Source organism: Zootoca vivipara, chromosome 14, assembly GCF_963506605.1.
Source record: "Zootoca vivipara chromosome 14, rZooViv1.1, whole genome shotgun sequence".
In the NCBI taxonomy this organism is placed as follows: domain Eukaryota; kingdom Metazoa; phylum Chordata; class Lepidosauria; order Squamata; family Lacertidae; genus Zootoca; species Zootoca vivipara.
The window spans coordinates 54,284,409-54,298,726 of record NC_083289.1 but is presented as its reverse complement, the minus strand read 5'-3'; positions in this window follow the sequence as shown (position 1 = coordinate 54,298,726).

Below are 14,318 nucleotides of genomic sequence, written 5' to 3'. Positions count from 1 at the left end.
TTGAGACTCCATGAATGAGTGTGTAAAACAATTTTGAACTATTGGCATCAATTCTGGTTTGGACCAAATATCACAATAACCTGATATTTTACCAAAAGCGTCTATCATTTGCCTCAAGATGGGTATACTAGTCTGATGTTCCTAAATAAACAAAAGTATATCATCTGCAAATAAAATGAACTTATGTTCCACTGAATTATGAACTGCTCCCTGAATCTAGCCAGGGGTTCTTAACAAATATTTTAAAAAACAAAGTTGAAAGTGGGCATCCATGTCTGGTAGCAGACATAATACCATTCACTTTGACTCTAGATATGGGTGCCTCACACATTACTTTGATCCATTTTATAGGCTCCAAGGAAAATCCAAATTTAATCAAAAACTAACTATATACTGTTTATGTTGTTGTTTGTTGTTTAGTCGTGTCCGACTCTTTGTGACCCCATGGACCAGAGCATGCCAGGCACTCCTGTCTTGCACTGCCTCCCGCAGTTTGGTCAAACTCACGTTCGTAGCTTCGAGAACACTGTTCAACCATCTTGTCCTCTGTCGTCCCCTTCTCCTAGTGCCCTCAATCTTTCCCAACATCAGGGTCTTTTCCAAGGATTCTTCTCTTCTCATGAGGTGGCCAAAGTATTGGAGCCTCAGCTTCACGATCTGTCCTTCCAGGGAGCACTCAGGGCTGATTTCCTTAAGAATGGATAGGTTTGATCTTCTTGCAGTCCATGGGACTCTCAAGAGTCTCCTCCAGCACCATAATTCAAAAGCATCAATTCTTCGGCGATCAGCCTTCTTTATGGTCCAGCTCTCACTTCCATACATCACTACTGGGAAAACCATAGCTTTAACTATACGGACCTTTGTCGGCAAGGTGATGTCTCTGCTTTTTAAGATGCTGTCTAGGTTTGTCATTGCTTTTCTCCCAAGAAGCAGGCGTCTTTTAATTTTGTGACTGCTGTCACCATCTGCAGTGATCAAGGAGCCCAAGAAAGTAAAATCTCTCACTGCCTCCATTTCTTCCCCTTCTATTTGCCAGGAGGTGATGGGACCAGTGGCCATGATCTTGGTTTTTTTGATGTTGAGCTTCATGGATCAATGCCTTGTTGTGGCAAAGGGGCTTGAATAACTCAGAGAAGCTATGAGCTATGCCATGCAGGGCCACCCAAGATGGACAGGTCATAGTGGAGAGTTTGGACTAAACGTGATCCACCTGGAGAAGGAACTGGCAAGCCACTCCAGTATCCCTGCCAAGAAAACTCCATGGACAAAGACAACAGGCATATACTGTTTATAATTGTTAACAAAGGCATTTTCGGCATCTAATGATATGATTACAAACTGATATTTATTTTTATTTCAGTCATCCAAATCTACCCCTAATCTCATGTTCTCTGCAGCCTGTCTTGTTTCTATGAAGCCAGTCTGAGCCCTCGTGATTACTGCTGCAATAGCCTGTTAGATTCCTGTTCCTGTTGTCTTTGGAGTGGCTGAAACTGCAGAGGTCCCAAGGAAAGAGACATACTGTATCCCTAGGATCGGGGTGGGGGTTGCGGGAGAGGAGGACCACCTCCCACCTCTGCTTTGGGCTATTGCAGCGAGATGAGCCGGATCCCACTGTAGGCCATGGCCCCAGCGGAGATGGCAGCTGCTAATGCAGAAGTCCTTTGGATCTGGCTCAGACGGCTGCTTCCCCTAGTGGGAAGAAGAGCCATCATTGGGGAGGGGGCAAGAACATCGGAGGCCAGAACTGTGCCAAGCCAGGACATTGGGGAGGTCAAGCATGTGGGAGGGGGGAGAGCAGAATGGGAAGGAACTACCCCAGCACTGCAGCCACCAGGCACTGAAGGTTTGGTCCAGCTGGTCTGCTTTAGCAGGATGTTTCCTGCAGGACTGAATTCCCTGCTCTCCGCAGCAAGCTCAGGAGGAGGAGGAGGGAAGGAGTTGCTGTGTTCCCCACACCTTCCCAACAATAGGTAAAGGTAAAGGAGCCCTGGATGGTTAAGTCCAGTCAAAGGGAACTATGGGGTTGCAGTACTCATCTCGCTTTTCAAGCCGAGGGAGCTGGCGTTTGTCCACAGACAGCTTTCCGGGTCATGTGGCCAGCAGGACTAAACCGCTACTGGCACACAGAGGACAGTGACGAGTGCCAGAGCGCACAGAAAGAGCAGAGGTCAGCAAACTTTTTCAGCAGGGGGCCGGTCCACTGTCCCTCAGACCTTGTGGGGGGCCGGACTATATTTTGAAGGGAAAAAATGAACAAATTCCTTTGCCCCACAAATAACCCAGAGATGCATTTTAAATAAAAGGACACATTCTACTCGTGTAAAAACACGCTGATTCCCGGACTGTTTGTGGGCCAGATTGAGAAGGCGATTGGGCCAGATCCGGCCCCTGGGCCTTAGTTTGCCTACCCATGCCCAAGAGGCTCAGTGGTTTAGACCACAGCAATACAAAAGTTCAAAAAAAACCGAGTTAAACATTGGCTCCACACCCCAAATAGATTTGGGAGCGGATCTGGGTCCGGTGTTCCCCTGACATTAGGCAAACTAGAGCAGTTATAAAAAAAAATTTGTACTTGGAAAGGAACTGTAGTGTTATAAGAAAAAAAACTGCTCCTTTTTCCCTTATGGTGTATCCAAGAGCCCATATAGAGTCCTTATGTGGGTTCCCTATGGGTAGGAGAAAATAACAGAGGCCAAGCAGAGAATATTGAGAAGCAAAGCAGCTAGTAAACCTGATCTTTATTAAACTGTTGTTGCAACAGGGTCCTCAGTCACCCCCTGCAGGAGGGAGGAGAGGAACCCAGAACGTTGGTGCACAAGCCCTTATATAGACTTTTGAAATTGCCCACCCTGTAGCCCAAGACCACCCCCCAAAACATCATACATACATCGCAGAAGGGGGCATCTACAGCAGAAATCCTGTCTGCCAGGATACGTGATAATGGTCCCTTTAAGAAGACATCGGAAAGCAGCCCTGTTTAGGGAAGTTTTAAATGTTTTATGGTTTATTGTGCTTTTAATTCTGTTGGGAGCCGCCCAGAGTAGCTGGGGAAACCCACCCTGATGGGTGGGGTATAAATAATAAATAAATTATTATCTATTGGAAAATAATATATATATGATAAGAATAGTATTGGAGAAAACTGGATATTGAAACTTGCTTAATCTAAATCATATATCCCAGTTTTCAGCGGCCCTTTAAAGTACGCTTCACACAGAGTATACACAGTCAGAAGTTGACCTGGCTAAGAAAACACCACCAAGAGCGTAGGGTATTATCTCCCTTATATGAAACCCCTTACTAGCTGCACACTTGTAAAGTATACAGATGAAAATATAAACGGGTGGGTTTCTTTAACTGAAATACAAACTGACTCTAAAGAGACTTTAAACTAAAGATAAATGCTTTCTCTCTTAGCAACATTCCAACCTTCAACCCATTCCAAACCTCCCACAAAACTCCCATTAAACTACCCGAGAATTAACAGCATTCTAGCATTATAACTAAGCAATCATACTAAGATTCAACTAAGGAATCTCTTAAACTGAGAACAACTGAGAGAGTGATCTACTACGAGATGAATCAAACTGAAAGATCTAACTAAGAGATACAGAAGGCTTTCTGGCAGAGCCTTATATACAAGAAGCAGAGCCCACGCCTGTGAGCAATTAACAGAAACGCCGGCACCTGTTTCTCTTAAACAGACAGTATTTACATTAGACCAGCTCTAAAGTAACTTGACTATTCAAAAAATCCAACATTATCATTATTATTTTTACTACTGCTACTACTACTAAGGGACATGGGTGGCGCTGTGGGTTAAACCACGGAGCCTAGGGCTTGCCGATCAGAAAGTTGACGGTTCGAATCCCCGTGATGGGGTGAGCTCCCATTGCTCAGTCCCAGCTCCTGCCAACCTAGAAGTTTGAAAGCACGTCAAAGTGCAAGTAGATAAATAGGTACCTCTCCGGCAGGAAGGTAAACGGCGTTTCTGTGCGCTGCTCTGGTTTGCCAGAAGCGGCTTAGTCATGCTGGCCACATGACCTGGAAGCTGTATGGCAGCTCCCTCAGCCAATAAAGCGAGATGAGCGCTGCAACCCGAGTCGCCCACAACTGAACCTAATGGTCAGGGGTCCCTTTACCTTTACTACTACTACTACTACTGATTGCATTAGATTAGATTAGATTAGATTAGATTAGATTAGATTAGATTAGATTTCTTTATTGTCATTGGGTAATTACAATGACCCAATGAGTGCTGAGTGCTCACTGGAAGGACAGATCGTGAAGCTGGGGCTCCAATACTTTGGCCACATCATGAGAAGAGAAGACTCCCTGGAAAAGACCCTGATGTGGGAAAGATTGAGGGCACTAGGAGAAGGGGACGACAGAGGACAAGATGGTTGGACAGTGTTCTCGAAGCTACGAACATGAGTTTGACCAAACTGCGGGAGGCAGTGCAAGACAGGAGTGCCTGGCGTGCTCTGGTCCATGGGGTCGCGAAGAGTCGGACACGACTAAACGACTAAACAACAACAATTACAATGAAATTGGATGCTATCCCATAAAAACAAAAACAAAAAATGAAACAAAAAACACATTTTCTGGTTGCACATTTAACATGCTGATAGAACATTGGGAGCAGAGTCTTAAGTTTAGCATGGTCGAAATCCCCAGCAATGATGTGCACAGCTTCAGGATACTTGTCTTGCTGGCTGCTGATAAAGCTCTGCAGAGACCTCATAGCTAAATTGGCAATAGCATCTGGTGGAACGTTGTTGTTACAGTTGGACCAACATTTGTTCACATCTACAGTCACACAGCCCTCTTCCTTTGGTTTTTCCAGAGTCCATGTTTCGGTCATGACGATGTAACACACAGCCTTCCAGCTGAATAGCTGTATCTGGTATGGACGAATGAAGTCATGTCTTGATGACAAATAGAACACAGCAGTCTCTAATAAGCCTGTTTTTTACCGCCTGCAGCCTCAAATCATCTGTCTTGTTGGCAAGGGATCTCACATTCGCAAGAAATATGACAGGGAGTGGTGGCTTATTTGGATTCTTCCGTAATCTTACCAGCACACCAGCCCGACAGCCTCGCCTTGGCTTCGTTTACCTGGGCAGCCTGGCCATTCCTTCTGCTGGTTAATACTTTAGTTCTTGAATGGTCACAGGCTCACCCTATTCATACACAAATATGCCCATAAGACAGGATTTGTGAGTAAAGAGACCATGGAAAGCTTTTCCCATTTCCTCCCTCCTTCCAGAGATATATTTGAGGTCAATTTGGGACAGTCAAAATGGCTTCAGGATTGCTCTCCTGTACTATTTCAGACACATGGTTTATATACTTGCGTATGTTTCTGCCTTGTACATTTATGAACATTTAGTTTATATTTGGGACCTTAGAATTTTTAGAACAGTAGGATGTTCCTGTGGCCTAAAACCCAGGAAATGTCCATTTAAAGAATGCTGCTTTCTTTCATTCATCTCAGACAGAGGCCTTTCCCAGTATATTAATTAATTAAATTTATACAACCCCCCTTCACTGCTTCTACCTGACTATTAAGCCCTATGCCCCTCCTTTACGAGCTCTTAATACACGCATTCATGCAAAATGAATATTGACATCTATGCAGCTAGGATCCAAGCAGAAGTCCCTGTGCTTCATTCCCGCAGAGCAGGACACTGTCAGAGTTAAATCTTTTACGAATCAGGTGCTGAACGAATCAGATCCCCATCTGAAAGGATCGACTGCCACCTCCTGTTGAGGAAGGGAAAACAGGGAACTCCCACTCTCCCTCCTGAAGCCTCTGAGCTGCAAAAGTGGGGGGACTGAACAGGTGGCTAATAGGTGCCACAAATAACCCACATCAAATTATATAGAAAACCGTTTTATAGGGATTCCAAGGTCTTATATATATGAATTAAATGTTCATAAGTGTACAAGGCAAACACACACATAAGTACTGTATGTCTGAAATAGTACAGAGCAATCCTGAAGCCCTTTTGACTCTTTCAGTCTTTCAGTAACCTGAAATAATTTGCACACAACTCCCGAGTAGAATTCCTGTAACACTTCCATCAGGAGCAGCTCCGCATAAGAACCTCAGGTGGGCCCAGCAGGATCAGGCCACAGGGGGCCCTGACTGAATGCAGCCTCTTCTTCTCATGGGGCATAGCTGCCAAGTTATCCCTTTTTTAAAGGGATTTTCCCTTATGCTAAATAGGCTTCCTCGTGAGAAAAGGGAAAACTTGGCAGGGAAAAAGGGAAAACTTGGCAGCTATGTCATGGGGGTGGGGGCTACCAGGGGCCTCTTCTGGAACTGGACTGGAACCCAGAGCCCCTCTCTCCACCTGCAATTCTCAGCCACTGGGATTGGGAAGCAGGGCTGCCTCGGACTGGGGAGACAGAGCCTGGCCAAGGCAGCCATGAGCCCCCCCCACAGCCCTCTCCTCCTGCAGGCATTGGCCTCATCCTCTCCTTAGCGCCATCGCTGCTTCCTGTGGGAGGGAGTTCCACAGGTTTAGCTCCGCACTGCGCAGAGAAGCGCTTCTTCCAAAAGTCTTTCTTTCCCTTATTGCCAGGGCCGGATTTAGGTTTGATGAGGCCCTCAGCTCTTGAAGGTCATGGGGCCCTTTCTATGTCCAGCTGTCCTTTGTCCACAACTGTCCACATCGCTGTTTTTTGTGTTGAATAGATGCTATATGGACCTCATAGGTATCTCAAGCCATTTGCACATAACAAAATATGTATTTTAGCAAAGTAATTGTTGAACTGAAATACAGTTAAGAAGTACATTAATAGTGAAATACAATTAAAAAGAAGTATATTAATAACATTACTTACATCATAGGAGCCTACACAACACAAAACACTGTTGCTGCATGTACGTTTTATTTTATTTCTTTTTTATCTTATATTTATCATTGCCCAGAGACCTCTCCCCATAAGGCAGGCCTAGGCAAACTCAGCCCTCCAGATGTTTTGGGACTACAACTCCCATCACCGTAGCTAACAGGACCAGTGGTCAAGGATGATGGGCATGGTAGTCTCAAAACATCTGGAGGGCCAAGGTTGCCTATGCCTGCCATAAGGGAAGGCGGCATCTGGAGCCGAAGGGAAGCTAGAGCTGCAGGTCGCCTGCAGAGAAAAAGGGGTGGGGCCATCTGCTTTCTGATTTGGGGGTCCCCCCATGCAGAAAGTGAGCAACCCCCCCCAGGGCCCCTCCCCTGCAGCCCTGGGACTCCCCCATGGCCAAAGGGAGGAGGCGCCCAGGCAGCACTTGCAGAGGAGAGAGACCAAGGCCGCCCCACCCTGGCAGAAAGGGGAAGGGCTTTGGCTCGGGAAGACCTGCCCCTCCCCGCCTTTCTTGCCCGGCTCATGTTAACCCTTGGCAAGCCAGGCGTGCCCACTTCACCCCCCTCAGAGTCATAGACAGGGCCGTCTCGAGCAGGTCGGGTGCCCTGGCGCTGAGATCGCTCCGGTGCCCCCGCCCTCGCAGTGTGCTCCCCGCGCCACTGGGACTGCACCTAGAGCCAGGTTCTGGTCATAGAATCATAGATTCATAGGGTTGGAAGAGACCACAAGGGCCATCCAGTCCAACCCCCTGCCAAGCAGGAAACACCATGAAAGCATTCCTGACAGATGGCTGTCAAGCCTCTGCTTAAAGACCTCCAAAGAAGGAGACTCCACCACACTCCTTGGCAGCAAATTCCACTGTTGAACAGCTCTTACTGTCAGGAAGTTCTTTCTAATGTTGAGGTGGAATCTTCTTTCTTGTAGTTTGAATCCATTGCTCCGTGTCTGCTTCTCTGGAGCAGCAGAAAACAACCTTTCTCCCTCCTCTATATGACATCCTTTTATATATTTGAACATGGCTATCATATCACCCCTTAACCTTCTCTTCTCCAGGCTAAACATACCCAGCTCCCTAAGCCGTTCCTCATAAGGCATCGTTTCCAGGCCTTTGACCATTTGGGTTGCCCTCTTCTGGACACGTTCCAGCTTATCAGTATCCTTCTTGAACTGTGGTGCCCAGAACTGGACACAGTACTCCAGGTGAGGTCTGACCAGAGCAGAATACAGTGGTACTATTGCTTCCCTAGATCTAGATGCTATACTCCTATTGATGCAGCCCAGAATTGCATTGGCTTTTTTAGCTGCTGCATCACACTGCTGACTCATGTCAAGTCTGTGGTCTACCAAGACTCCTAGATCCTTTTCACATGTACTGCTCTCAAGCCAGGTGTCTCCCATCCTGTATTTGTGCCTTTCATTTTTTTTGCCCAAGTCTCCCAAGCAGGTGGAGCCACGTGTCTCGCGACCCCCAAAGAAGGTTCATGGGGGGGGGGCGAACAAGAGTGGGAAAGGGAAGCCCCATCCTAGAATCCCAGGAGACGAGAGTGGGAAGGGTCTACCCCCGGGCCATCTAGTCCAGCCCCCTCCTCGAAAGCATCCCAGGCAACCTTCCTCTGAGCACACGCAGAGCGCGCCTGGGAGCCCGGCAGCCCTCCTCCTGCTCGGCCCGGAGAGGCTCCCGCACCGCCAATCCTCCACTCCCAAAGGCCGCCAGCCTGACCCCTCCGCTCGCCAAGAGGCGCGTGCATGACGGGGACCGCAGCACTCCCGACTCCGCCGCAGGCACAGCAGGAGCGCCCCCTCCCCTCCTCGCAGGCGGGGGAAGAGACGGTCACTCCCACACACGCCACACGCCCCCCAGGAATGGGAAGGGCGCCCCTTCGCCCCCAGGAACCACCCAAGAGCCAGATTGGAACTCAGTGCCGGATCAGAACTCAGAAGGCAACCCGATGGCCCCTCGCCGGCTACAGCCTTCACCTCGGCCAGCCCCCTTGGAAAGCCACCCCAGGGGGAGCCCGGGCAGTGGGGGTGGGCTCTCTTGGATGGAAGGACCGGAGCACAGGGGTCAGTCCCATGCATGCCTCACTAGTGGGGGGGCTGGAAATAAGGCCCAACTGTCACTCACATCACAAAGAGCTCATAAACCCCCACCACCACCACTCTCATCGCGTAGCCAGACCCTGGAGAGACCTGTCAGGAGTAAGCATAGACCAATGGTATCAAATACAGTGGTACCTCAACTTACGAATGCCTCGACTTCCAAAGGTTTCGACTTCCAAAGTCCGCTAACCCAGAAGTATTTTCACCGTGCATGCGTTCTGCGGAAGCGGCGCGCGCGCGCTTTGCACATGCACAAAATGCACAAAATCCTTCAACTTATGAAGGATTCGACTTCCCAAGAGCGCAGCGGAACGGATCGCCTTTGTAAGTTGAGGTACCACTGTAGTGTGGAAAACAGCCCTATTTGAAAAAACTGAATACTGTATATTCCTGCTTATAAGACTACTTTTTAACCCAGGAAAATCTTCTCAAAAGTCGGGGGTCGTCTTATACGCCGGGTCGTATTTCTTATATGGCGAGTATATCCAAAACTCTATATTTTAACTGGAAAAGTTGGGGGCCATCTTATATGCCCAGCCGTCTTATACGCCGGAATATACGGGAAGCTGAAACTGACACGGGGACAAATGAAAGAGGACGCCTTCACCCCGCATGGCTCCTCTTGATCACATACACAGCTCAACAAGACAACGACAAGAATCTGCCAACAGCATGCAAATCCATCTGGCTAACCTGATTCAAAAATGCACCCACAAATCTCACTACAGCGAACCAACCACCCCCTAGGCTCTGGGCCTCTCTCACCACCAAGGAAACACAACGAGTGAATAGTAAGAGACTCCGCACAAGTGAAGCGGACACAGGTCAGTCTCAAGCACGTTGGGCGCCCTGGCGCAGAGATCGCTCCGGCGCCACTGCCCTCGCAGCATGCAGCGCCCCACCTCCCAGCCCAGCGCCCTGGCACTCCCCCACCACCGGGACTATACCTAGAGCCGGCCCTGAGCTGACACAAAACCCCACACATACGCCAAGTAGAAGAAGAGAAGCATTGCCACCCCACTCACCCTTCCCCCCCTTTCCCCCTCTTCTCTTCCTAACCTAGCATTGTATGTAACACTAATGTCTCACAACAAGTGAAACTGAATTGTAGAAAACACAACTTGGAAAAAGAGACAACGCATGTGTTTATGTACACTAAGAAATCTTTAATAAAAAAATTTTTTAAAAAAGGATGGGCTGCCCCTGCTGCTCCGAGTCTGAGCCAAAAAGGCCACACAGACCATCATCAGAGAAGTTAAATAAGGCATGGAAATACAATGAACAATCATAGAATGGTGGAGTTGGAAGGAGCCCAAAGGCCATCTAGTCCAACCCCCTGCAACCAGGAATCTCAACCTAAGCATCCATGGCCATATCTATGAATAAGTACACACAAAATATTCTGATGTTTCCTTTATTGCATGCTTATTTGAAAATTTAATTTAAAACATCCTTGAATAGTGCCTAAGAAAACATTCAAACATTAAATAAAGGCCGTCCCGCATCCAGTCATTAATCCTCGGTCTAAAATGTTGTCTGAAAAGATTAGTTACTTGTAATGGGTGCGAAGAACACAATAAACAGTAAATCCGTCGCCCAACATCTTCGGAGGAGGGAGAGGATTTGGCTATTCTGAATTTGGATGTTTGGGGGCACCTGCGAGGTCCTCATTCTTCCTCCTCCTCCTCCTCCTCCTCCTCCTCCTCCTCCTCCTTCTGCTCTTGCTCTCCCACCTCCAGCTCCCTGGGGGGCACCTGGATGCCCAGTATGGCCTCCACCCGCCAAAGTCTGCTCCGCACTTTCTGCAGCTGCGCCCTCAGCTCCCGGAGGGACCTCAGGCACTCCTGGCATGTCCGAATGTCCCTTTTCCCTGCAGGGGAAGAGAGAAGAAGGTGATGGACGGGTGGGTGAGGGCCCCTCCTTGTCCTGGGTGCTCCTGGCCCCTTCCCAGGTGGGGGCGGCCAATTGCTCTGCTTTTGCAATTGCTGTGGATCGCTGTGGTTTCAATGGGTTTTAGGGAATCTGTGGGCATTGAACTTTGAATCATGGAATGCCTGGGACGAGATGGATTTCTGGGGGGTGCACCTCTGGCTGAAGAGGATGGCATGCTTAAGGGAGGAAAGCTGACGGTTTGGGGACTGGGGTTGGAAAAGACACAGAGACCGGACTTGCTCTCTGTGCGAATCCAAAATGGATAGCTTTGGTGCTGCACCTGGAACCCTAAAGGGAGGAAGGGGGATCAGTTGGAGTGTTAATGCTGGGAGCTGCTCTGTCTTCTTCTCAGCCTGAATGTACATGAAAATAAACCTTGGACCACAGGACATGCCGCCAATTTCCAGTAGAACTTCATCCCAAGGAAGCCAGGCCCAAGAAATGCCCAGCTCAGAGACTGGGGTATTGGCAATGATGGGATAGTTAGAAAATTGAGCTATGATATACTGTACTTTTCCGTGTATAACACCCCACCCTCTTGCATAAGACGCCCCCTATTTGGGGGGGCCTCCAAATTAAGAAAATGGCCCACAGTTGTTGAGCATTTTTTTTGGAGAGGATGGCCAAAAGTTGTTGAACTTTTTGGGGGGGAGGACTGGAGTTGTTGAGCTTCTTTTGGGGAGGATGACCCAAAGTTGTTGAGCTTTTTGAGAGGAAGTGCCACTCGCTAACAATCCCTCGTGTCTGCAAAACGTGTCTGTAAGATCACCAACAGCAGAAGGAAATCCCAAGCCCAATTGCAGCAGCAGCAGCAGCAAATCAACAACAGCCTTTGCCACAGCCACCAATCACACCCCAACTCGCCAATGACAATCATCCTTCAGCGCCACCCACTGCCCATGTATAAAACGCCCCCAGTTTTTCGGCATTAAAAAGGTAAAGGTAAAGGGACCCCTGGCCATTAGGTCCAGCCATGACCGACTCTGGGGTTGCACGCTCATCTCGCATTATTGGCCGAGGGAGCCGGCGTATAGCTTCCAGATCATGTGGCCAGCATGACAAAGCCGCTTCTGGCAAACCAGAGCAGCACATGGAAACGCCGTTTACCTTCCCGCTGTAGCGGTTCCTATTTATCTACTTGCATTTTGACGTGCTTTCGAACTGCTAGGTTGGCAGGAGCTGGGACCGAGCAACGGGAGCTCACCCCGTCACAGGGATTCGAACCGCCGACCTTCTGATCAGCAAGCCCTAGGCTCAGTAGTTTAACCACAGCGCCACCTGGGTCCCCTTTTTGGCATTATTTTAGAGTAAAAGAAACCTTGTCGTATACACGGAAAAGTATGGTAGCTATTAATGATAAATTAACATGTGCCATTAAGGTAAGATGGAGAATATGCAGGAGAAATGATTTTTAAGAGATATGCAGGGTGTTTGTAGAATTTGTACTGTTTAAACGGAAAGGGGTCAAACCATTGCAAGAGGTGTTGAAATTTTGGGAGGTTGGATAGTTACAATGGAATGGTCTTGGCGCTGCGGTGCACATCTTTATTCTTATTTATGTATGATTATTACTTTGTCAAAGTAAAGAAAAAAGAAAAATGTGCTATAGGGACTATGAGTTAGTGAGATAGTTTGCCGAGGAAGGTGTCTGTGATCTGAAAGGCCATCTCCATTGCTAGGACCTCCTCGGGAGCGAAGTTCCGCAGGGGTGAAGCGGTCTTCCATGGTAGTTCCACTGGCCCTCAGAAGTATGGGGGAGTGTGGCCCAGAGGGCAAGAGAGAGTGGGGAGACAGGACCTTCTCTGTGGCGGCCCCCACATTGTGGAACTCCCTCCCTCCCTCCCTATGGAGATGCACCTGGCCCCTTCATTGTGGGAGGTTTAATCTCTTTCACCTTAGCCTTTGCCATCTCTGTGGGACTCCTTTGGCTGAAATGTATGCTGCTCTCCACTGGGAACAGTTTTATCTGCCCAGCAAGGGTTGGACTGGATGAGCTCTGGGTTCCTTTCCGATTCTATGATTCTACACCTCTTTTTTATAACTGTATATTATAGGACTGTCACCGACCCTGGGGATAAGGCATCTTGTAAACGGAATCAAAGGGAAGAGCCACGGGAGGGAGAAGGTTCTGTCTGGTACTTACGCTCCTGCAGCTGGTGGGCCTCAATTTCAAGCAAAGTCTCCAACCCTTCTTGGAGGACCCTGATATCTGGCTGGAGGAGGGGCGGGGAGGGGGGAGGCGGGGAAAGCGGGTTGGCCGGGAGGGAGAAGCTGGAGGTGGTGGGGGTGATGGAGACCACCTCCCCAGAGCTGGAGGCGGAAGTTGACTCCAAAGTGGGCTTCAAAGAAGACAGGCTTGTGCCTGGGGTGCTTTGGCAGACACCTGCAAGAAATGAGGTTGGGGCAGTAGAAAGCATAAATTTGGCAGGCATGGAAGGCCAGCAGCCCCCACCATCCACCTGCTTGGCCCCTCCATCCCCTGTTTATCCTTTTAAGCTGTTTTCACACCACCAGAGGAACTTGGAGGCCAGCAAGACAGAAAGGAATGGGGCATTTCATCAGAGTCTAGCCAAGGATGTGTTGAGTATTGTTAAATTGTACATTGAAATGGAAAATTGCTCTGTGTGTCTATTGCTAAAGGTTTAACATTGGAAAATTCCATTGAGGTCAACTAGAGCTCTCAGAATGCCTAACAGGTTAATGGTTACCGTAGCTGCTGATGTATCTCTGCTGCTCTGACATGAGGTGTTTAACACAGATCACCTGAGAAAGGTATTCAGTTACAAATCTCCATTTCGGGTCTGTGAGTTAGGCTTTGTTCTCAGGCCACCAGAGAAAAGGGGTGTGCTTCGTCTCTCTTCAGGAACACAGCCTCCTGCTAAGGTAGTCCGTGTTTCGGAAACACAGAGCGTTGTTTTCAGTTCCAGGTGAAGTAATTTCCTATTTCTAAGATGTTGTTCCTATGCTATGTTCCAAGCACATGATATTATGAAACTATCTGGATGTAACATTATTTGTTTTTTTATCTGTTTTACTAACAAGTTCTGTTAGTAAAGCTTTGGAACCATATTTTTGGACTGGACAGTTTTTATTTCAATAAGAGTGTGTTTTAGTTCATCCTATATATTTGAGTGTCAAAATGTGTGATTTGCAAAATAAGTGATTTGCAAAACAAACCAAAACAAACCCCCCAAAATGAAGCTACAATGTTAACATTATAAATCAAGAGGGTTAAAATCCATTTGGCAGATGATTGAAACCCGCAGCAGCTTCCGAAGAGGCTCACCGGGGCTGCTGGCTTGACGCTGCAGGCGGACCTCCGTGCGGATGAGCCTCCTCCGGGTGCGGCAGATCTGGAGGCTGGCAGCCCGCAGGGAGCGTGGGAACTGATGGCAAGCGCTGCGGATTTTCACTTCTGG